Source organism: Geotrypetes seraphini, chromosome 2 (genome assembly GCF_902459505.1).
Source record: "Geotrypetes seraphini chromosome 2, aGeoSer1.1, whole genome shotgun sequence".
Taxonomy (NCBI): Eukaryota; Metazoa; Chordata; class Amphibia; order Gymnophiona; family Dermophiidae; genus Geotrypetes; species Geotrypetes seraphini.
In genome coordinates this window covers 198,127,566-198,153,242 of record NC_047085.1, presented here as the reverse complement: position 1 = coordinate 198,153,242, position 25,677 = coordinate 198,127,566, and positions in this window count along the sequence as shown.

Here is a 25,677-nt window from a genome sequence, read left to right as displayed (position 1 = left end):
ACTATTTACTCATCAAATTAAAGTCCCAAAATTTGAGATCCAAGGTGTTCCTGAGTGAGAAACTATTAAAAGAAAGAAAATAATTCAGATTGCAATTAGGCGGTCAGATGAGAATGGACCAAGAGTAAATTTATACATTGAGATTTTCTTTATCCCCTTCAAGGCCCCTCCTGGAGAGAAATCCTGTCAACTGAGAGGGTTTGAAGAAAATATAATTACAAGATTTGTACTTTACAATGCATTTGCAAGGATATCGTAAGAGAAATGATGCCCCCATTGCAGTGACACCAGGCTTAAGAAGCAAAAATTCCTTCCTTCGTTTCTGAGACTCCCTTGTCACATCCGGAAATATTTGAACTTTATGTCCAAGAAATTCTTTATGTCTATTCTTAAAATAAAGCTGTAATATCCAATTTTTATCTGGTGATAAAACCACCGTAGCCAATAGGGTAGCTGGAATAGCTACCTCCCTCATTGAAGATTTCAATAATAATGTTATATCCATTTGTTCACCCTGACCTTGTTGTTCTAGTGGATGCTGTTCTTCCGAATTTTTTGATGTTGGCAAATAGTATATTTTGGAAAAAGGAGGAAAGGCATCATTAGGAACATTAAGAACTTCACAAAAGTACTTTTTCAAAACTTCTTTGGCTGATAGAGAAGGAATCTTTGGGAAGTTCAAAAATCTAAGATTATTCAATCGCATATTATTTTCCATCATTTCCACCTTTCTCCTAAGGTTAAGATTGTCCTTAATCAGTGTCGTTTGGATTTGAGTTACTTCAGTTATCTTTTTATCTATTTTTTCCACATTATTTTTCATCGATACATTTTCCTGTTTAAGTCCATTTATTTCATTTCTTTGTTCTAAGTATTTCTCTTCTAGTACTTTAATTTGTGGTGACAATGTTTGTCCCAGAGTAATTACTAAGTCCCAAATTGAGTCTAGGGTAACATTCATGGGTTTAGGAACAGAGAATATACTTGCTTGCATTGTCCCAACTTCCACAGCAGTGGCAGTCTTCTCTCTCTGGAAGCCTTGCTCTGTTTCAAGTCCCCTTGTTGTTCTCACCGCAGTCTCGTCTTCCTCCAGTGCTTCGCCCATTCCAGCCTCCCGGGAAATGAAGTCTGCCTCCTCGGACTGACTACTCTCCCGTGGAGAGCTAGCACGCTGCGGCTGAGGGGGCGGGGTTCTAGCGTCGGGGCTCAGAGTCGACTCTAGCCCAGGGAAGCTTGCCGCGACCTCACTCCTTCCTGGCGATTCCAGCGGGCGACTCCCCAATGCAGCTACTGCCTCTTGGTTCAGACGCCGCAAAAAATCCTCCATGGACATCTGAAGAGGAGTCTCCAGGCGCCTCGAGGCTCCAGAAGCGCCTTTCCCTCTCCTTTTCGGCATCGAAACGGCACTAGGTAAATGTTGTTCGTTAGAATCTCTGGCGGCGTCTCGCTCACTCTCATCAGCACGCGGCCATCTTGGATATAAATAAACTTTCTAACACCAAAAGCCCAGAGGCTCAACCAGAACCTAAAACTACTGACCTCTGTACAGTGGACCAAATCTGGAGCAATTTTGAACCACTGTCTCCAGATGAACTTTTCTCTCAACTAAAAAGATTATCCACTCAAAGCTGTATACTGGATAAATGTTCACCATGCCTCTTTGTCCACATTCCAAATGCACTAATACCTTGACTAGTCTCTCAGTTCCATAACCTACTAATAACCAACCAATTACCAGAACGAATGGGCCGTATCACACTCGCTCCTATTCCAAAAATATCAAGGAGCCCGATTTATCCACACCATCTAATTTTAGGCTCATAGTTGGAATCCCGCTGCTAACCAAACTACTTGAAACCTAGGTCTCTACACAACTCACAATCTACATTGACAAATTCTCCTGCCTCCATCCCTTCCAGTTTGGCTTCAGAGCCCAACACAGCACAGAACTACTACTACTGTCCTTACCAACTAAAATCAGGCAGATGCTGGGTACAGGGCAACAATCTTTTCTACTCCAATTCAATCATATCAGCTGCCTTCGACTTTGTTGACCACAAATTACTACTGACTAAACGAACTATGTCTGATCAGATCTGTTCTTAACTGGTTCAAAGATTCGGAAGAACTAATCTTTTAAGGGAAATTGATATATGCGGTCAAAATGAAATACAGGCTAGGTTATTAAAAGTAGAAATGGTCAATGTTAGATCTATAAGAATCAAAGTCATGATTTATGATATGTTAAATGTTATGAAATTTGACATTTTATATATAACAGAATTTTGGCTGGTAGAGTCTGATTTAGTTCGTGAACAAAATGCTGTCTTAAGGACTTTAAGTGGGAAAGAGTTATGTAGAAAAGGTAAGAGAGGTGGGGGTGTTATAGTGTTTTAAGGGAACTCTTCTTTTATAGAATATGTAGTGATTTCTAATAAGGATATAACTTTTTGTGTAGTCTATTATCCACCAGTGAATTTGGAAGCTGATTCTTCTATTTTGTTGGAAATTTTATTGGCTTTAAATGCAGATTAGAATTTTATGTGTGTTGGGAGATTTTAATATTCCTTTAAGAACGGGAGAAGAATATTTGGTAAAATGGGATCATGAATTGTTTCATTTGTTAGAAGAATGTTTGTGTACTGCAACTTGCTACTCTCAGGCCTTTTGCTTAGCCATCTCGTTCCCCTCCAATCCATCTAGAATTCGGATGCACGACTCATATTCCAGGAGAGCCGCTATACACACGTTACCCCTCTCCTAATGTCATTTCACTGGCTTCCCATCCATTTCCGAATACAATTCAAACTCCTCTTTCCAGTGGTGTACCAAGAGGGGGGCGGGAGGGGCGGACCGCCCCGGGTGCCAGCCCTGAGGGGGTGCTCCCGGCCTTGCCGTTCAGTCCCCCCCCACCCCCGAAGGACCGCTCGCCCCACTGACCTTCCTGCACCACCTGTGAAGCAGCCCGCAACAGGATCGCGACGTCAGCGATCCCTGAGCTGTTTGGGCGCTGCTTCCTGCGCTGTGGTCCCGCCCCTCCTCTGATGTCAGAAGAGGGGCGGGACTGCGGCGCAGGAAGCAGCGCCTAAGCAGCGCAGGGATCGCTGACGTCGCGATCCTGCTGCGGCTGCTTCATAGGTGGTGCAGGAAGGTCAGTGGGGCGAGTGGTCCTTCGGGGGTGGTGGTGGGGGACTGAACGGCAAGGCCGGGAGCATAGGTAGTGCTGCTTCATAGGTTGTGCGGGGAGGCCAGGGGGGCGAGCGGTCCTTCGGGGTGGGGCGGGCGGGCAGGCAGGCAGGCTTTCAAGGGGGAGGGGGATGACAGGCAGGCAGGCAGACAGGCCTTCAAGGGGGGACAGGCCTTCAAGGGGGGGACAGGCAGGCCTTCAAGGGGGAGGCAGGCCTTCAAGGGGGGGGAACAGGCCTTTGGGGGTGTGTGCAGACCTTCAAGGGGGGGAGGGACAGGCCTTCAGGGGGGGGCGGTAGGCCTTCAAGGGGGGGCAGGCAGGCCTTCAAGGGGGGGACTGGTCTACAAGGGGGTGGGACAGGCCTACAAGGGGGTGGGACAGACCTTCAAGGGGGGGACAGGCCTTCGGAGGGGTTCAGGCCTTCAGAGGGGGTGAAGACCTTCAAGGGGGTGCAGGCCTTCAAGGGGGGGACAGGCCTTCAAGGGGGGGCAGGCCTTCAAGGGGGGACAGGCAGGCATGCCTTCAAGGGGGGGACAGGCCTACAAGGGGGGGACAGGCCTACAAAGGGGTTGGACAGGCCTTCAAGGGGGGTGCAGGCCTTTGGGAGGGGGGGCAGACCTTCAAGGGGGGGACAGGCAGGCAGGCCTTCAAGGGGGGGGACAGGCCTTCAAGGGGAGGACAGGCCTACAAGGGGGTGGGACAGGCCTTCAAGGGGGGTGCAGGCCTTCAAGGGGGGACAGGCAGACCTTTAAGGGGGGACAGGCCTTTGGGGGGGACCCTGGTTTAGAATTACACGGAGGGAAGGGGGTGTTCAAAGAGACATGCATATGCCAAACTTTGGGGGGGGGGGAGGAAGAAATAATGGGTCTGAAAATAGAGGAGAGGGAGAGAGATGATGGACCATGGGATTTAGGGAGGGAAGGAACAGAAAGGGAGAGAAATTGGACACAAGGGATGGTGTGGAGGAGGGATAGAGATACTGGATAGGAGGGTAATTGGGAAAAGAAAGGGAGAGATGGTGGACTCTGGGGTGGTGGGGAAGGAGGGAGAGATGCCGGATGAAAGGTAGTTAAGAAAAGGTGGATCTGTGGAGGGAGATGAAAAAAAGGAAAGATACCAGACTTCCTGGGGAGGGAAGGGAAATGGAAAGGGAGGACAGAGTTGGCAGATGGATGGTTAGCATGCAGAAAGAAGAAAGAAGGAGACCCTGGCAAGCAAATTATCAGAAGAAAACCAGAGCCTTGGACCAACAAAATTTGAAATATAACCAGACAACAAAAGGTAGAAAAATTAATTTTATTTTCTGTTTTGTGATTATAATATGTCAGATTTGAAATGCGTATCCTGCCAGAGCTGGTGTTGGACTGCAAACGTGAGCTAGGATTTAACAGAGAGAGGAAAAGTCCTTTTTGTTTCTTTATTTTATTTACACCACAGCGCCAGTGTGGTTAGGAGAAGCCAAAGGGGTGAAAAAGCTATAAAACCCACCAGGAGTTTTGAAAAAAATCACCCAATTGGGCAGGAAAATCGAATTGAAAAACCAATTCAATAGGCTGAATCGAATCGAAATTTTTTTTCCTGAATCTGGCAGCATTAGTTTGCGCTATTGTCTTAGACTTTAGGACCTGGGATTGGGGAGAGATGGCATCCTCAGTACTTTATAATGCAAGTGAAACGAGGATTTGGTCAGACTTTTGAAGGGTCTGCAGAAAAAAAATATTGTATAGGCTGGGGACATGAGACAGCAGGAAATGGGAACTTTTCTTCCTTCTATTTTTGTGAATGGAAAGGCTGAGGATGTCAGAGAGTTCAGTTAAATATGTGCTTTATAAGAAAATATAATAATGTGTTTTATAAAGTTTATAGCATAGCTGGCCTACCCAGTGAGGTGTTTCTAGTGGTGGTGGTGGCAGCGTGTCAATGTGTTGAGAGGAAGAGGTGGTCTGGGAAATTCTGCTGAGCAAACTCCGGGCCCATTTCCACCCCCCAGTTAGTTCACTCCACTCAACTGGTTCACACACTGAGTGGGTCTTTGGGTGTTGTGTTGGGATCTCTTCCAGTGGTTTATCAGTATCTCCTTCTGGTCCAAGGAAGGAAACTTTGTTATCCTTAGCATTGACCTACAGAATATGTTTGTAACAGCGCTGCTTGTGTGGCATTAGGCTATGTAGTGATCAAAAGAAAAAAACAGACCTTTGCACATTTTTGCACTATATGGTGGGTGTATGAGGAGATTCACATTCCCTGCACAGCTAAGTCCATGTGAAGTTACCTTGTGCTGTATTTGACATCTAGCAAGGTCTCTGTTTGAAAGGAAAGATCTAAATTTAAAAATGAAGTGGTCAGAAGTTATGGTAAAAGCAGATAGTGTAGCTGGTTTTAAGAAAGATTTGGACAAATTCCTGGAGGAAAAGTCCATAATCTGTTATTAAGACATGGGGGAAGTGTCTGCTTGCCCTGGATCGGTAGCATGGAATGTTGCTACTCTTTGGGTTTTGACCAGGTATTAGTGTCCTGGATTGGCTACCATGAGAATGGGCTACTGGGCATGATGGACCATTGGTCTGACCCAGTTAGGCTATTCTTATGTTATGTTCTCATCTGTAGGGGCCTTTGTTTTCACTTCTTATTTTAATGTATTTTTTTTCTGAGAACTTATCAGTGTTTTTTATAATGGGAACAAAAATGGAAGAGAATTAATGTGTGTGGGATGAGGGGGAACTAATTTCTTCAGCTAAATAATTCAATCCACTTCAAACAGACATAGGAGAACTCACGCACCATTCACACACCCTCCAACCAAAAACGTCAAAAGAAAAAAACTGTTCGACAACCTCCTAGCCATTCGAGCTGCAACACTCGACACCCAACTCTACAACCAATTGACATCGACCACAGACTGCAAAACCTTCAAAAAGAAATAAAAACCCTTCAATTCAAAAAACACATAAAACCGAACAAACACAATCAGAACTGTCCCAAGCATCACCTGCAACTATTCCATATGTACTTCTGATGTCATGACAATTCAGACATAATTTATTTTATGTTATGTTTGGAATATAAGAAAATTTTCACTGCCTGTTTCTATTTTGACCATTTATTCCGTTTCATGGTCATTACAAAAAATATTTTTTTACATGGGGGGGTGTCAAAAAATAATGGGCCCAGGGTGCCACATACCCTAGGTACGCCACTGCCTCTTACTGACCTACATATGCATTCTCTCAGCTGTCCCTCATGATCTCTCGTCACTTTCTTCCCTTATGATCTCCTCCCCCTCCCCTCCGTGAGCTCCGCTCAGCTGGTATGTCCCTCCTATCGGTGCCCTTCTCTTCAACGGCCATCTCCAGACTTCGTCCCTTCTGCCTTGCTGCGCCTTATACTTGGAACAAGCCACCTGAAACCCTACAGCAGAATCCATCTCTGGCAGTTGTCAAGGCCCAGTTAAAAGCCTACCTCTTTGAGAGTGCTTCCGCCTTCTAACTCCTCTCACCTTGGGTTCTGCATCCCTAACCCTATATGTCATGTCTCTCTGTTCAAGTTAGATTGTAAGCTCTTCTGAGCAGAAACTGTTTATAAATGTCAAAATGTAGAGTGCTGTGTACGCCTTTCAACGCTATATAGTAGTAGTAGTTTTCAGATAGTGAAATAGAAGACACATTGTGCAGACCCTGTGTTAGACCTAGTTTTTTTGCCTTAAGAAATGAAAGGAAAATGTGTCATTCATTGGTAGTACAATCTATGGTTTGGTCTGATCATTCCTTAGCAAGGTTTACATTACTATTGGATGTTGGATTGGTTATCCCTGTAAGAGAGAACAATTATATAGTAACCACTTGTCCAAAGTTTGAGATACAGACTCTGAGTGATACATGGCTTCCTTTGTTGAAGTGGCTGAATGAGGATGATAATTGTAACCCCCCCTCCTTTTTCTGTACCAAAGCGCTGAGGATCCTAAACTGTAGTCGTGGTGTCCAAGTGGCTTAGCTCAACACCCGGCCAGAAAAAGAGGAAAGTCAGAAGAAAAATGAACACTAGCTACTCTTAATTTGGTTTTTAAGAGAACTGGCTAGGATTAAATGTTGTGAAAATCAGATAAAACATGCAAAGGTTATAAACATTATAATGAGTAGCCAGACCAGATGCAAGGTGCAAAAACAAATTTATTGCACCAATTCAATAATTTGTCTTTAAAATGGTTAAAAACAAGTTTAAAAGCAAATAAAATATTTTAATAAGTTATAAAGTGCTCATCATTATAATTTAATAACATATGCCTAACTGGATCCAGTATTCTAATATTCTAATGTGTTTCCGCATTCACTGTTTATCACAATTACATACTGATGACTGAACAACAGTGTTTCCTTTACAGTACAGTACAGTACAGAAACCTTTCTTTCTATGTCAGTTCTCAGGGTCATAAATGCCATTTAAAGTCATAGAGTCTTAATTTTAGGTAGGCAAAGGTTGTTCTTAGTAGAAATTAAAATGACTTCTGTCTTTGGTGAATTTTACTTATCTTTGTTCTTCATTCTTCAATCTTCAGGCCTCTTTCCTTCATCTGTTCTTCTCCCTACACCTCTCTAAGTCAAATAAAAATAAGAGGAAAAAATACCCTCACTCCCTATAAGTAAGTTTCTTAAGTTTGCCTGTCAGCTCAGGATACCTAAGAATTGTTCCACTAAATAAGTTTAAAAGAAATACAAATAGTTTCTATAACTAGAATTCTATCTAAACTATTTTTTTATTTTCCTTAAACTAACTATTCTTCCATTTTCTTAGGCAGACATTAAAACAACACACACCTTTCTCACATAAAAATTTGCCTTAAATCTGTTCCAAAAATCTGTCATACACACAATTTTTATTACAGTTTCATTCATATACCTCACCTTCTATCTCACTTACTCTCATTTACACACAGAACAAAACCAGAACCGGTTTCCCTTCTTCAAAGACAACTCTGTCTGTCTACTGTCACAAGCCAGTCGATGTCCCGGCAGACTTGTGCAGCCAATCAGAAACATTCTTACATTAACATAAATTCTCAACACATTCTAGTAACAGTTTGGAATCTGCTTTAACACCTAAAGTATTCAGCTTTAAAACAAAATCACTGAATTCAACCAAAAGCATTTCCATAAACAAGGTTCTGTTGAAAACATCTCAACATCTAAGCCACAAGAACTATATCCCACTTCCCATCAGCATGTGTCATCTTGAAGGAAAAGCAACATTCCAATCAATATCTTTACTCAAATAGCACTGCATTAGGAAACGGTGTCAGGTCAAAAGCGCGCCGGGACAAAGGCGCGCCCAGACAATTGAGCGCAGTGCGGAGGCGCGCGCCGCTCAAAATTACTGTTTTTAGGGCTCCGACGGAGGGCAGTGGGGGGGGGAACCCCCCCACTTTACTTAATAGACATTGCGCCGCGTTGTGAGGGTGTTGTGGGGGTTTAGGGGGTTGTAGCCCCCCACATTTTACTGAAAACTTCACTTTTTCCCTGTTTTTAGGGAAAAAGTTAAGTTTACAGTAAAATGTGGAGGGTTACAACCCCCCAAACCCCCCATAACACCGGCGCGATGTCTATTAAGTAAAGTGGGGGGGGGGTTCCCCAACAAAAACCCCCGTCGGAGCCCCTAAAAACAGTAATTTTGAGAAGCGCGCGCCTCCGCGCTGCGCTCAATTGTCCGGGCGCGCCTTTGTCTTTCGCGCCATAGTCTATGAACCTTAGGAAACTATCAACAGAAACTACCAACTACCAACTCTGCTGAATGTGGGCTCAACATTCCACAGCACAACACCAGCACAAATACTCCACAGTATCTGACACAACACCATGGCCATATGCCTCTGGAAAATGGACCAGGTATTTAATTTATATAATGTGTCTTCCCTGGTGAATGAATGGTTTACAACTTTAGAAGGAAGTTTGGATGATATTGCCCTGTTGAAAGAAGTTAAATCATATAAGGATGTGGAATATCACCCTTGGATGACAGAGCGCATACAAAAAATTAAGGTGAGAATTAAGAAAATATGAGTGCATTTGGAGGAAATCTTTGGATGTGGACGATTGTGATAATTACAGCTTTCAATTATATGAATGTCAAGATTTTTGTAACATGGAGAGCAATAGGTTTAATAGTGACAAAGTGAAATGGGCTGTTAGTAGACCAAAGGAATTATTTGCAACAGTAAAATATTTGATTGAGGGTCCCATTAATAAGAATGAAAGTATGGGACCAGATGCCTATGGCCGGGCTGCTCTTACTATTGGAAGCTAAGCAAGGGCAGGCCTGGCTAGTTCTTGGATGGGAAACTGCCTGGGAATACAAGGTGTTGTAGGCTGAGGGGCCCTAGATTGGGCAACAGCAACATAGTGGAGCTGCACAGGAGAAGGCAATGGCAAACCACTCCTGTACTCTGCCATGTAACATCACAGGGTGGATTCCTTACTGTGCATGTTGCCATGAGTCAGTGGCCAACTCAAGGGCAAGATCCATCCATAGGACTGGAAGCAGAAGAGTTTGCACAGTTTTTAGTTCAGAAAACTAAAAGGTTTCAAGAAAATTTTCCAAAATTTGAAGATTTAGAAGAAGATGAATGTCAAGTAAAACCTATGAAATGGAGTGTGTATGTGAAGGCCACAAAGACTGATGTTTTGCATTGTTTGCAATCTTTACATCCTACAAGATCAATAGTTGATCCTTGTTCCTTCATAATGAAACAGGTGAAGGAGTTGTGCCATCGTTGACGTTGATTGTTAATAGATATCTAGACACTAGTGTGATTTATTTATTTAATTTTCTATACCATTCTCCCAGGGGAGCTCAGAACGGTTTACATGCATTTATTTAGGTACTCAAGCAGTTTTCCCTCTCTGTCCCAGCGGGCTCAGAATCTAGCTAACGTACCTGGGGCAACGGGGAGATTAAATGACTTGTCCAGGGTCACAAGGAGCAGTGCGGGTTTAAACCCACAATCTCAGGGTGCTGAGGCTGTAGCTTTAACCCCTGTGCCACACTCTCCCCTAAATTATTGAAAACAGCAACGGTAAAACCATTAATGTAAAAAGAAAACTTGGATGTGACTGTTTGGGGGAACTATAGGCCAATTCCTGTACTATTATTTGTGGGGAAAATTGTTGAGAAAGTGGTTCAGAAACAACTTCAGGAGAAAGTGTGGTTTTTTTTTTTTGTTAAAAAAATTCTTTATTCATTTTCAAAACTACAATTGTGCACAAGAGATGATGCATTTACATAAAATATTAACATTCCAGCACAATAAACTTAATAGAAATAATGACAAGACTTATTTTGCCCCACCCCTTTTCCCAATTGAACAACAACTCATAAAAATACCTGTAAACAACCTATCCATACCTCTTGATCAATGCCAAAACATATCCCCTTCCCTCCTCCCCAGATGTGTACTTCAGGAGAATGTTGATAAAGACAATTTATTGGATTGTTGTCATCAATATGGATTTCAAATAGGACATGTTGAATCATTGATGGTTTCTTTGGTGGATGAGTTGTGGAGAGGGATGGATAGAAACAAAACTGCGTTTGATATGGTTGATAGTAAAGTTTTGTTAAGAATATTACTCAACATGAAAACACTTTCTCTGCTGTTTTGTTTTTTTTCCCCCAGGAATGTAGTTATCACATATATCAGGTAAAATGAAACCAGATTTCAAGTGTTGTTGCTACCAACTCGTTATCACAAAATAATCATGTGTATATATACACACATTTGAATGAGGTAATACAGTCTGTTGTTTAACCTATTTACACCAGTCTGTTTCTGTTCAAAGATAATTTCTAGTGCAATAGGTGTGTCATTCTAGACAAGCAGGTTATTTCCCTATGACCGCGAGACATCTGCAGAAGGAATCCACTCCGGATCTTTTCTGTGTCTCTCCTACTCCACTGCGAGCTCTATGCGAGCCAGAAGGAGTGTTTCTGTTCTGCTCTCTTTTTCTTATTTTATTTGGTGTTTTTTTGTTGTTTTTTAAAAAATCTTTATTCAGTGTTTTCAGTGCTCGGAGCTTTCACCTTGGTTTCAAGTTCTGCCTGCATAGAGAGGAAGCAGACTCGGTCTGTAGCTGATAGGTTGATCTCTGGTGGTACCTGTTAGCCAGCCTGCACAAGTATTTTTTGGGAGCTCAGGGCCATCCCGTGATTATTTGTCACCCACTGCTTTTCAGGGGTTTGAGAACAGGCTGTTAGGCACCCTTAGGAGACTCAGCGGTGTCTCACAGGGTATCCGCTGCATTTTATGCCTCTTCCCTTCTGTAAGCACATCTGTCGATCTGTGGGGTTGGGGGTGTGGCCAAGCTCCATGTCTGACCAGCAGCCTGAAGATCAACATTAAAGAGGGATTCACAGCTTGAGGCGGTGATTCTTCTCCTTTCCAGCTTCTGTAAAAAGCTGAAGCAAGCTGCAGCACATATTCAGCACAGGTCACAGTGATTAAAGTAGTTACAGTCTGTGAGGTAAATCAGAGGAGGTCTGAATTTCAGTTTTTTGAGTGTTTTTGCATATTCCCCTACCTGAAAAATCCTAATTTTGCTGTTTTTGCACTTTGTGGAAGTGTTTTATTAGTGTTTTTAGGCGCAAATTTCTTAGCAGTGGCCATCTTGGATTTTTAGCAATTTTTTTTTTCAAAAATTCCCTGCACTTCCAAAACTGCAATTTTTGCCTCAAAACTGGTTGGGATGGGGTCCTTGGGCTCTTATACCTCAAATTTGTGCAAGGATTGTGCAAAATCGGCACCTCAAGAGTGTCCTTGTACCATGTGCTGCATGGACAGGCTGGAACAGCCACCTTAATGTCTCTTCTGCTTAGGTAGGTGACAAAAAGGGCAGCCAGCCTGCAGAGGCAACCTTTTATATTTGGGGGGCCTGAAATCCAGACAGTTCTACTCGTCAGTATGTGGACTCCCCATAGCCCATGAAGCGCAAGCTACTCCAAGCGCCAAGGTCCAGAGGACTTCTCTGACTTTCTGAAATTTTTATGGAATGCCTTTTGTGAGAGCCGTGTTTCTCCTGCACAGTCTTACTGCACCCTGACTTGTCTCCTCGTGGCATTGCCTCATAGGGCACTTCTTTACTCTGCCACTGTTCAGGACTTCGGAGATCACTCCCCTGGAGACACTGATACCGATGATCTCTTATTTTGGGGGGATGCTTTTCCCATGGCTGAGGACCCGGGAATGTATGCCAGTTCCTTAGATCCTGCTTTGGCTTTGGAGCCAAGGGAAGTTTGCACAGTTCTGCGCTTATTTAAGTCTGCTGAGTTGGACTTAGTCCCTCAGCTAGCTCCTTCTACTTCCTCCTTTCTTATTTATGGAGTGAGAGCTTTGCCTTTCCCTGGCATCCGCTGCCAAAGGTGGTGTCAGCATTTCATGTGAATCAGGAGGTCCATTTGCCTGCTTTACAACCTACAGGTTCTAAGAAACAGGACTGTGTTTTGCTCAAATTGGATGTAAGAATAGTGCTTTTTCACTATTTAGAGGTCACCAGCGAGGTTGGCTCTCTGACCTTCTGTTTGTGCTGACTCATTTGTCTAAGCGAGGCACACCTGCTTCCAAGGCCACGATATCTACTTGGATCCATAAGGCTATTCATCAGCCTACATTTTCTGTGGGACACAGTTCCCTGTTTCTATTAAGGCACATTTGACTAGATCCATGCTACACACTTTTGCAAAGTTTTACAGGGTGGACGTTATGGCACGAGAGGACTCTGCCTTTGGCTCTTCCTTGTTACAGGCCGGCATAGTCAGCCCATCCTAATTCTCTGGGACTGTTTTTGACATATCTATTGCACTGGAAAAAGAGATTATGTCATTACCTTGATAATTTCTTTTCCAGTAGATATGTGTCATTCTAGACTCCTGCCCTGTCCTTCCTGCACCTGCCTACTGATTAATTCTGTATATGCTTCTCCAAGTTGTATCTTGGATGCCAGTTAACCCTTTGGGCTCTGAAGGATATTGTCTGATATGTTTTAGCATCTATAGGGGCACTTCCTGGGCCCCTTTGATGCTTCTGGTGGCTGCTGCTAGTTCATTACATGTTACAGTGTTTATGTTATAGCAGAACAGTTCTATTGTTGGGGTGTCCCCTCTTTGTCCTTAATTCACATAATTGGTTAGGGCTCTAGCATGCTTGGGTGCTAACTGCAGGTGGCAGTACAGCTCAAAGTGAAGTAGGAGGGACACAGAAAAATCCGAAGTGGATTCCTTCTGCAGAAGTCTTGTGGCCATAGGGAGATAACCCGCTTGTCTAGAATGGCACACCTATCTACTGGAAAAGATATTATCAAGGTAAGGCCATAATCTTTTTATTCATACTAGCACCAGTATTTGCTAGCGGTTGGAGGAGGCGTCAGTCAGTACCAAAACTGAAAAATGCTGTGTTTAGAAGCTTGTCACAGTTTCAGTTATCTGCAGTATGCCTTTGCTTTAAGAAAACAAGTCTGGCCTGAGATAAAAAAAGACAAACAAAAAAAAATCGAAATGACTGAGCTTGCTAGCTGGGTCAACTCAACAAATAGTTTGCAGTTTTGTTAACACTGAGGGAGGTAGGCAGTGCACGTATTTTTATCTTTCCTATAATAGTGTTCACAGTTGAAACCACCACCTCAAATAATGATGCAAGAGGCTATAAATGGAATATTTTGAGTTTTTATAGCTCAGGGTTTTTGGCAGCTGCACTGACCCTGAAGAAAATTCAGACATTTTTTTAATGATTCAGCAAACGGACAACCCAAAGACAATGTTGCATGGGAGCATTTGAAACCAAAAATGCTGATGACTTCTTTAAACACAGTAGACAAAACCTATTGTAAATAGTCCTGAAAGCCTTCATCCTTAGTTTGCCCAAGAAACAGTACCAAAATCCACCAATAATTGAACTATATTTGTTTTAGGAATTAAATATTTAAAATCAGACATATCAGGATGACCCTGGATGTGCATTAACACCAACAGCTGGATTCTATACATGCTGCCTAGATTTGTGCACCAAAATTTAAGTGCGCTCCAGAGCCAATTAATGTCAGTAACTGAGTGCTCAAAGAGCAACAAAAAGAAATCCAACCAAATCTGCAAGAAAACCACCGAAACAGGAAAACCAAACAAAAACTGCAGACAATGTACACAACGCAGGCAAGAATTTATTGTATCAAAGTTAAAATGCAGTAATATAAAAACCTTTTTACCAACCAAGAGACCCAACACGGTCCGCATTTCGGACAACACGCCTTCATCAGGGGTCCATGGTAAATAAGGTACAAATGTACCGCAAAAAATGAAGATAACAACCAATGCCTGTGTGCTAACAAATCAACAACTGATGTTAACCGGCACCCATAAAAATTCAAATGTATGCTGGTCTTACCCCAAGATACCAGGCACATTATCACATCTTCTTTTTTATTGCCCAAATATTCAATCTTATTGGAAAACGGGTTGGACCAAAATTTCTGCAATACTGAACCTGGACAACTCATTGACTTTGACTTATAAAACAATCAAATCCTGATAGCCACCTAGCGCACATTAAACTCTATAATATTTTGCTTGCCTTAGCTACCCACTTAACTGTATGCAACTGGAAGGACAATGCATGCCTCAATTCTTCTGAACAGTGGAGCTATCTTTGCCCCGCGTCACCGCTAGACCACCAGGTAAGGTTGGGGATGCAGGAGGGAGGAAGATAGACAAGTTCCTGATGAATAAGGACGTACGCTGAGAGGGCTAGTCTCAGTTAGGGCGCTGGTCTTTGACTACAGGGCCGCCGCGTGAGCGGACTGCTGGGCATGATGGACCACTGGTATGGCCCATCAGCAGGAATTATTATGTTCTTATTATGTTCTCTATCAGGAAATATGAGGTAATTACGGTGATCAAAATTTACAACTTTCAAAAATCTTGGGCACCACTGGACAAATATTATACGGCCTCTTTTACAAAAATGCGCTAGCGGCTGCTGCACGGCAACAGCCCCGAAGCCCTTTAAATCTCTATGGGCTTCGGGTCATTAGCGCAGCGCAGCTTTGTAAAAGAGGCCGCTAATGTTATCTAACCATTACAACATGACCTTGGTACTCTTGCTTTTATCCACTTGTTTTGATACAGCTTGTGTGACTCGATAATTTTTCTGCACTGTTATACTTTGTATTTGTTCGGATTATATTTGTATTTGAAACTCTCAATAAAACATACTGAAAAAAAAATTGCATGCATATCTGCCTGTGCTCTATTCTGTAAGGCACTGAACTGTAATAGCATGTCATTCAAAAGGGGGCGTGGCCATAGGAAAAGCATAGGCCTGTCAAAATGTTTTGTGCTTTTGTACAGAATACTGCCTCAGTGTGACTAATTTGGGTGTTAGCATTTACACCAGGTTTTGGCAAGCATAAAGTCTGGTGCCAAAAGTTAGGCCTGTATAGAATCGCACGTAGGCCCATATTCTAAAAACGGTGCCTTAAGTTAGACTTCCTACTAGCGTTTAAGTTAAGTTGAAAATACCGTTTAAACAAAATTTAAAACAACTTAAAACAAAAAATATAAATGACACCTGCATTGTGGCTATGGAGGCACTTTACAATGCTTAATGTCACAGTAGGCATGGCTAATACCAGAAGTGGCATTAGGCATCTTAAAGTGCCTCTGTAGGTACGATTCACATGAAAGGTAGGTGCTACAAAATATAGGCCTTGAGAACCCTGGCCTACATCTCCGATGCCTACCTTTCATGTAGCAACAATTCTATAAATGGTGCTGTCACGTGATTGGCACACAATTGGCAGCCATTTTTAAGGTGGTGGCCACCACCTGCACTGTTTATAGAATCTGGGCCTTAGCATTTTGCTCTACCATTTGGATGTTTTTATCAGCTAACTGTTTTTTTTTTCAAAAATTGAATATATTTACATAACCATCAAGTGTACTAAAGGCAAGTGGTTGACTCTTAAAAAGGCACTTAGGTGCTGAAACACTGGCCGTGTTGAGTCCAGACCCATTAAAGATTCCATTTGATGACATACTGTATTCCTTGTTGGTGGTTTCTCTTCCTCACAACTTTTGTTCTTGGATTTTTGTTTCTGTCATGGAAGTTTTTGTCTGGTCCTACTTTGCTGATTTTTAAGCACCATTTATAGAATTCTCCTCCCCTTAAATCCTCAATGAGGCCCATGTGTTGAATGTTGGGTGAAATTGTAGACCCTGTTTTCTACTGCTGTTGTACTTGCTGTTGTCCTTGCTTAATAAAATAGATTTGAACATAAAAGAACCATAAAAGTAGAAGGCAGTAGATATCATTTTATCACACTTAGATATATGTACAATAAGATTTTATTTTATGGGCAGCTTGTCTTTTTTGTCTTAACTTTAAGATGTTTGTTACCAACCTGAGACTGTTAGCTAGAAGAGCCAGAAATCAGATCATTAAAACAAATAATAGTGACTGTTCTTTCTTTTCTGGTTTTACCTCACCTACAATGAAACCATTTTGGTTTTCTCTGTGATTTACCATATAATAAAGTCAAGCTTAACAACAACAACAACAACAAAAAATCACTCATACATCTTTTGAAAAAATGCTACAGAAAAATTTCATTGCTCTCCCATTTCTCTTGTATTTTTTTTAAAAAGTATTGCTTTTTCAAATTATAATACAACTAAAAAAATTTACAATTTCAAAAGGGAAAATATGCAAATGTCTATATTATCTCAGGAGAATTTTACAATAAATTATTAATCATTAATATACTATAGTAGCCTACAATAGGGGAGACCAAGTGGAAGAATCTAGATGAAGATAGATATTAACCTATATAAAATATCAGGAAAAGCATGAAGGTTGTGTCCATCAAAATGAAGTCCCTCTTTTACTAAGCAGAGATAGAGGTTTCTACCACACCCTGGGGCACTAAATGTTCCGATACTCATAGGAATTCTATGAGCGTCAGAGCAGCTTCAGAAAACTTATCACTTTGGGTTGAGGTAGAAACCTCTACCATGGCTTAGTAAATGGTTGGGGGTAAATGCCATGAATTTCCAAATGAACTAAGGGCTCCTTTTATTAAATGATGGTAGAGGCTTCTACCACCGGCCAGTGAGGTAAATGCTCAGATTCTCACACTGTTTATTTGGAAGGGCACACGGGATGATCTCGAGGAATTTATTTAATATCTCAATAGCTGTAATCAACATTTGAAATTTACAGCAACAATAAATTCCACAAATATTAATTTTCTAGATCTTCATTTAATCTATAAATCAGGCAAATTTGAAACCACTATTTATAGGAAAATCACTGATAGGAATAATCATTTCCACTATCGCAGTCACCATCCAAAATGATTACGGGATAGTATTCCTGTGGGCCAGATGCTTCGACTAAAGCATTTGTGCTCTTCGCAATCTGAATTTAAGGTTCAGGCAGCTGAACTTCAACAGCAGTTTCGGCGGGGAGGGTAACCTAAGCAGAGTTTGAAAAAGGCATACAAACGTGCCTCATGTGTGATTCGGCAATGGCCCGTGTTGTCCAAAGCACAGGGAGATGTAAATGATCTAATAACCAGAGTAGTACACTTTTCAAAATCTGACGCTCTCTAACCTCCAAAATAGACTCCTCCTCTCCCCCCTCCTCCCCCTCTGCCGAAGTCCTAGCAGAATTCTTCAATGATAAGGTCTCTACCTTACGACGCTCCTTCCCACCTACAGTCCCTTACAACTCCCTGGTGCTCACGGACTCCAACCCTACCCTAATGGCCTCTAGCTCTATCCCAGCCGACAGATTCTGGGCTGCCTTCGAGCTCATATCCGATTCCCTCATCCTTAAAATCTGTCTCAAACTGAAATCTTGCAACTGTTCTTTAGACCCTTTTCCCTCCTACCTCTACGAGAAAATACCCACTCAGGCCATCTCTACCATTACCAAACTCTTAAACTCCGGGTCTTTTCTCCCCAGAAATGGGCCACATCGCCTTATCCCCTCTATTGAAAAAACCCGACCTCAACCCCTCTGCTCCATCCAGCTATCGCCCAATAGCAAATATCCCTCTCTTAACTAAGCTGCTCGAGTCCATCATTGCGACCCAACTCTCATCCTATCTAGAGAAATTCTCCATTCTCCTACCTTACCAATACGGCTTTCGCCCCAATTTCAGTACCAAATCCCTACTGACCTCCCTAATCTCCAAGGTCCAACAACTCCACTCCTGCAATAAGTTTGCCATCCTCCTGCAATTCGACCTTTCTGCTGCTTTCGACGTCGTCCACCACGATATTCTAATCTACCAACTCTCTGAGATTGGCATCACCTCTACAGTCCTTGATTGGTTTTCAAAATTCCTTCGTTCCCGATCCTACACTGTCAATATGAATGGCTCCTCATCCTCCCCCTGGATTCCAACCTGCGGAGTCCCGCAAGGATCACCTTTATCTCCCATCCTTTTCAACATTTATATGTCCTCTCTAAAACTTCTCCATCTATCCCCTCTTGAAACAATCTACACCTATGCGGACGACATCCTTGTCCTTCTCGAGACCGACTCGAACCTCACCAATCTCTCAGACAACATTTCATCCTGTATCTCGAACCTCCAATCTTAGGCCCACACCGTCCAAATGAAACTGAATGAATCCAAGACAAAACTTCTTTGGCTCGGCCCAAAATTAGATCAGCTACCCACCTCAATTCCATTGCCCTCTGGCTCCACTCTGCAGCTCGAATTCTCCAGTAAGGTCCTGGGCGTCATTATCGATTCTACACTGTCCTTCAACGACCACCTCAACTCCCTAGTAAAAAAAATGTTTCTTCAGCCTTCACATGCTGAGGAAAGTTAGATCTTGTTTCCATCAAAAACATTTTGCCGTTCTCGTCCAATCCATCATCCTTTCCAGATTGGACTACTGCAATGCTATCTTCATAAGCCTAACAAAGAAAAACCTTCACAGACTCCAACGGATTCAAAATGCTGCGGCCAAGCTAATCTTTTCAAAAAGTAAATTCGACCATGTCACACCGCTCCTTCTCAAACTTCATTGGCTTCCGATAATTTCCAGAGTCCACTTCAAATGCATCTGTCTAACTTTCAAGATCGTCCATGGCATCCTTCCACCATTAATCCCGCTCTCCTGGAACTCCTCAAACCCTAATACCTCCAGACTTAGCTTTTTATGAAATACTGCCTGCATATGGAAAAGGAGAGCAAAGAGTGAAAAACACAGAGGACTTTAATAGATGGCTCAGAGCCTGGTGTCATCAAGAAGGCTTCAGGTACATAGGAGGATGGGGAAATACATGGAAGGACAAGAAGCTATATTGCACTGATGGGCTACATATTACTACAGCAGGAAAAAAGAAACCTTGCAGAGAAATTTAGACAATATTTTTCTAGGCATTTAAACTAGAAGGTGGGGGTGGTGTATGTACGAAGGACAATTATAGAGACCACCCCCAGCAAAAGAAAAGATGTGATAGTAGTAAAGGCTGCAACATAAGCAATATCAGCAACTCATTTCTTAGTATTGCAACGGAAAGTGAAACAACACAAAAATCCATACGAAAAAGGAGATTATCGCTGAAAAATAGCTGGAAAGCGATGACCACAAATGCTCGCAGTCTAAGCAACAAAGTTCATGATCTGCAAGCCCTGATATTAGAGGCAGATCTAGATATTGTTGCTATCACAGAGACATGGTTCAGTGAATCACATGGATGGGATGCAAACATAACGGGATATAATCTTTTTAGGAAGGACAGAGATGGTCATAAAGGTGGAGGAGTAGCTCTCTATGTAAAGATCAATATCCAAGCGACCGAAATGCAAGGGACCTGGGGAGAGGAAGAAGCGATATGGATTGCTCTGAAAAGAGAAGATGGAACTTCTATCTACGTGGGTGTAGTCTACAGACCTCCGACTCAATCGCAGCAAATTGATAAGGATCTGATTGTGGATATCCAAAAGTTTGGAAGGAAAGAGGAGGTTCTGCTGTTGGGAGATTTCAACCTGCCGGATGCGGACTGGAATGTTCTGTCTGCGGAATCGGAAAGAAGTAGAGAGATTGTGGATGTCTTTCAAGAGGCTCTGCTCAGACAAATGGTGACGGAACCCACAAGGGAAAAAGCGATATTGGATCTGGTCCTCACAAATGGAGAGAGTATCTCTAATGTTCGAGTGGGTGCTCACCTGGGTAGTAGCGATCATCAAACGGTTTGGTTTGATATAACGGCTAAAGTGGAGAGCGGCCGTACGATACTTAAAATAATAGATTTAAAACGTACGGACTTGAATGCAATGGGAAAGTACCTGAAGAAAGAGCTGTTAGGATGGGAGGACATAAGAGAAGTGGAAAGACAGTGGTCTAAGCTGAAAGGAGCGATAAAAATGGCTACGGACCTTTATGTGAAGAAAATCAATAAAAACAAGAGAAAAAGGAAGCCGATATGGTTCTCCAACCTAGTGGCTGAGAAAATAAAGGCGAAAGAGTTGGCGTTCATGAAATATAAAAAAACCCAAGAAGAGGAGAGCAGAAAGGACTACAGGGTGAAACTGAAAGAAGCCAAGAGAGAGATACGTTTGGCGAAGGCACAGGCGGAAGAACAAATGGCTAAAAATATAAAAAAGGGAGATAAAAAATTTTTCTGATATATTAGTGAAAGGAGGAAGATAAAAAATGGAATTGCTAGGCTAAAAGATGCTGGGAACAAATATGTGGAGAGTGATGAGGAGAAAGCAAACGTGCTAAACAAATACTTCTGTTCTGTGTTCACAGAAGAAAATCCTGGAGAAGGACCGAGATTGTCTGGCAAAGTTACACGAGAAAATGGAGTAGATTCTGCGCCGTTCACGGAGGAGGGTGTTTATGAGCAACTTGAAAAACTGAAGGTGGACAAAGCAATGGGACCAGACGGGATCCATCCCAGGATACTAAGGGAGCTCAGAGAGGTTCTGGCGAGTCCTATTAAAGACTTGTTCAACAAATCTCTGGAGACGGGAGTGATTCCTGGGGATTGGAGGAGATGTGATCCCTATTCATAAAAGTGGTCACAGGGATGAAGCAGGAAACTACAGGCCGGTGAGTTTCACTTAAGTTGTTGGAAAAATAATGGAAGTGTTGCTGAAAGAAAGGATAGTGTATTTCCTTGAATCTAATGGGTTACAGGATCCGAGGCAACATGGCTTTACAAAAGGTAAATCGTGCCAAACGAACCTGATTGAATTTTTTGATTGGGTGACCAGAGAGCTGGATCGAGGACATATGCTAGATGTAATTTACTTGGATTTCAGCAAAGCCTTTGATACAGTTCCTCATAGGAGGCTGTTGAACAAACTTGAAGGGCTGAAGTTAGGACCCAAAGTGGTGAACTGGGTCAGAAACTGGCTGTCGGACAGACGCCAGAGGGTGGTGGTTAATGGAAGTCGCTCGAAGGAAGGAAAGGTGACTAGTGGAGTCCCTCAGGGTTCGGTGCTGGGGCCAATCCTGTTCAATATGTATGTGAGTGACATTGCTGAAGGGCAGTGGCGTACCAAGGGGGGGGGCGGGGGGGGGCGGTCCGCCCCGGGTGCCAGCCCTAAGGGGGTGTTCCCGGCCTTGCCGTTCAGTCCCCCCGCCACCCCCGAAGGACCGCTCGCCCCACTGACCTTCCTGCACCACCTGTGAAGCAGCCCGCAGCAGGATCGCGAAGTCAGCGTCAGCGATCCCTGCGCTGCTTCCTGCGCCGCGATCCCGCCCCTCCTCTGACGTCAGAGGAGGGGCGGGACCGTGGCGCAGGAAGCAGCGCAGGGATCGCTGACGCTGACTTCGCGATCCTGCTGCGGCTGCTTCATAGGTGGTGCGGGGAGGCCAGGGGGGCGAGTGGTCCTTCGGGGTGGGTCGGGGCATCAGGCCTTCAGGGTGGGGGCGGGCGGGCAGGCAAGCAGGCTTTCAAGGGGGAGGGGGTGACAGGCAGGCAGGCAGGCCTTCAAGGGGGGACAGGCCTTCGGGGGGGGGGTGCAGACCTTCAAGGGGTGCAGGCCTTCAAGGGGGGCAGGCAGGCCTTCAGGGGGGGTGCAGGCCTTCGGGGGGGTGTAGGCCTTTGGAGGGGTGCAGACCTTCAAGGGGGTGCAGGCCTTCAAGGGGGGGAACAGGCCTTCAAGGGGGGAAAGGCAGGCAGGCCTTCAAGGGGGGGACAGGCCTACAATGGGGTGTGACAGGCCTTCAAGGGGGGGTGCAGGCCTTCAAGGGGGAGACAGGCCTTCAAGGGGGGGAAAGGCAGGCAGGCAGGCCTTAAAGGGGGGACAGGCCTACAAGGGGGTGGGACAGGCCTTCAAGTGGGGGACAGGCCTTCGGGGGGGTGGGGGTGCAGACCTTCAAGGGAGTGCAGGCCTTCGAGGGGGGGGTGCAGGCCTTCAGGAGGTACAGACCTTCGGGGGGGGTGCAGGCCTTTGGGGTGGGTGCAGGCCTTTGGGGTGGGTGCAGGCATTCGGGGTGGGTGCAGGCCTTCGGGATGGGTGCAGGCCTTCAGGGGGGGGAAAGACCTTCGGGTGGGGGGTACAATCCTTCGGGGAGGGTGCAGGCCTTCAGGGGTGGGGTTTAGGCCTTCAGAGGGGGACAGACCTTTGGGTGGGAGGTAAAGTCCTTCGGGGGGGTGCAGGCCTTCAGGGGTGGGGTGTAGCCCTTCGGAGGGGGGACAGACCTTCGGGGGGGGGGGGGTCCTGGTGTAGAAGTACACAGAGGGAGAGAGGGAAGGGGGGGTTCAAAGATACGTGCATATGCCAGACTTTGGGGGTTAGAAATAATGGGTCTAAAAACAGAGGAGTGGGAGAGAGATGGTGCATAATGGGATTTAGGGAGGGAAGGAACAGAAAGGGAGTGAACTTGGAAACAGGGGATGGTGTGGAGGGGGGATAGAGATACTGGATAGGAGGATAGTTGGGAACAGAAAGGGAGAGATGGTGGATCCTGGGGTGGTGGGGAGTTGAGAAAAGGTGAATCTGTGGATCGAGACAAAAAAAGGAAAGATGCCAGATCTCCGGGAGAGGGAAGGGAAACGGAAGGGGAGGACAGAGATGGCAGACGGATGGTTAGCACGGAGAAAGGAGACCCTGGCAAGCAAGACAACAAGAGCCTGGGACCAACAAGATTTGAATATTGACCAGAGAACAAAAGGTAGAAAAAATAATTTTATTTTCTGTTTTGTGATTACAATATGTTAGATTTGAAAAGTGTACATGAGACAGCTTGAAATGGGAACTTTTCTATTTTTGTGAATGGCAAGGCTGAGTTCAGTTAAAATATATGCTTTATAAGAAAATATAATAATGTGTTTTATAAAGTTTATAAGCATTGCTGGCATACTCGGTGAGGTGTTCCTAGTGTTGGTGGTGGTGGTAGCATGTCAGTGTGTTGAGAGGAAGAGGTAGTCTGGGAAATTCTGCTGAGCAAACTCTGGGCCCATTTCCACCCCCAGTTAGTCCACTCCACTCAACTGGTTCACACACTGAGTGGGTCTTTGGGTGTTATTTCTGGGAAGTTGTTTTAGAATCTCTTCCAGTGGTTTGTCAGTATCTCCTTCTGGTCCAAGGAAGGAAACTTTGTCAACCTTAGCATTGACCTTCAGAATATGTTTGTAACAGCGCTGCTTGTGTGGCATTAGGCTATGTAGTGATCGAAAGAAAAAAACAGACCTTTGCACATTTTTGCACTATATGGTGGGTGTATGAGGATATTCATTTCCTGCACAGTTAAGTCTGTGTGAAGTTACCTTGTGCTGTATTTGACATCTAGCAAGGTCTCTGTTTGGAAGGAAAGATATAAGCTTAAAAATGAAGTGGCCAGAAGTTATGTTAAAAGTAGATAGCGTAGCTGGTTTTAAGAAAGGTTTGGACAAATTCCTGGAGGAAAAGTCCATTGTCTGTTATTAAGACATGGGGGAAGCGTCTGCTTGCCCTGGATTGGTGCACTCAGCAGCAACAAATACTAGTTTTGGCTGGCTCTTTCCCCGCATTTCTCCTCTCTTCCCCACGATTTAATATCCAGTTCAGGCAGTAAGTAAATACATCGGCAGGGGGGGGGGGGGGTCTGGTAAGTCTTGGGGGCTGGGGATGGAAGGTGAGAATCAGTTCTGTAGGCTATCAGAAATTTGCTTAATTATCTACTCACATAGAAAAGCAGTAAAGTCAATAGGTTCTCTGAGTGGGAACAACCTGTTTGATCTTGCACTCTTGTGATTGACCAATTGTTTATTACTGTTTAATTTATCACATTGATTAATTTGAGCACACCTGAGGTGTCCTATGATGGTGTGCACTGCAGGCAGAGGGTGATTAACCTGTGCCTTATTGTGTAAAGCGCTGGAGAATTCTCTCCTCTCGCTTACCTCTCACGCTGAGGACACCCTGCTTCAGTATAATCATTTATATGATTTATCTTATAAACATTATTACGTGGTCTTTTCCTCAAGTGCTGAGACATCAGGTTGTTCCCACTTGGAGAACCTATTGACTTTTACTGCTTTTCTGTGTGGCTTTAACATTTTTGCTATTCAGTATACCTAAACTATTATTCAGCAGAAAAAATTTGGTTTGTTCAATCAAATCCTGTGTGGACATTGGACTTCTATGAGTGAATGTTCTGCTTGATTGAACAAACTAAATTTTTTCTACTGAATAATAGTCTAGGTACAATGAAAGTAAATAGCAAAAATGTTTGAGTAGATAATTAAGGAAATCTTTTTCATATTGCTTGCTTATGGACTGGGAAAAAAGACTGTTCAAGCAAATGTCTCCAGAACTGCTTTAATGGAAAAATGTGATTTTTTTTTTTAAGTACTTTGTGAAATTTATTGTTGCTGTGAAATTTATTGTTGTACTTTGTTTAAACTTAAAAAGCGATGTCATTAACAGTGAATCAAATCGAAAAATCGATTCAACAGGGTGAATCGAATCGAATGAAATATTTTTCTCTGAATCGGACAGCACTATTGGCTACCATGAGAATGGGCTACTGGGCATGATGGACCATTGGTGTGACCCAGTTAGGCTATTCTTATGTTATGTTCTCATCTGTAGGGGCCTTTGTTTTCACTTCTTATTTTAATGTATTTTTTTCCTGGGAACTTATCAGTGTTTTTTTATAATGGGAACAAAAATGGAAGAGAATTAATGTGTGTGGAATGGGGGGGTAACTAATTTCTTCAGCTAAATAATTCAATCCACTTCAAACAGACATAGGAGAACTTGTGCACCATTCACACACCCTCCAACCAAAAATGTCAAAAGAAAAAAACTGTTCGACAACCTCCTAGCCATTCGAGCTGCAACACTCGACCCCCAACTCTACAACCAATTGATATCAACCACAGACTGCAAAACCTTCAAAAAGAAATAAAAACCCTTCTATTCAAAAAACACATAAAACCGAACTAACACAATCAGAACTGTCCCAAGCATCACCTGCAACTACTCCATATGTACTTC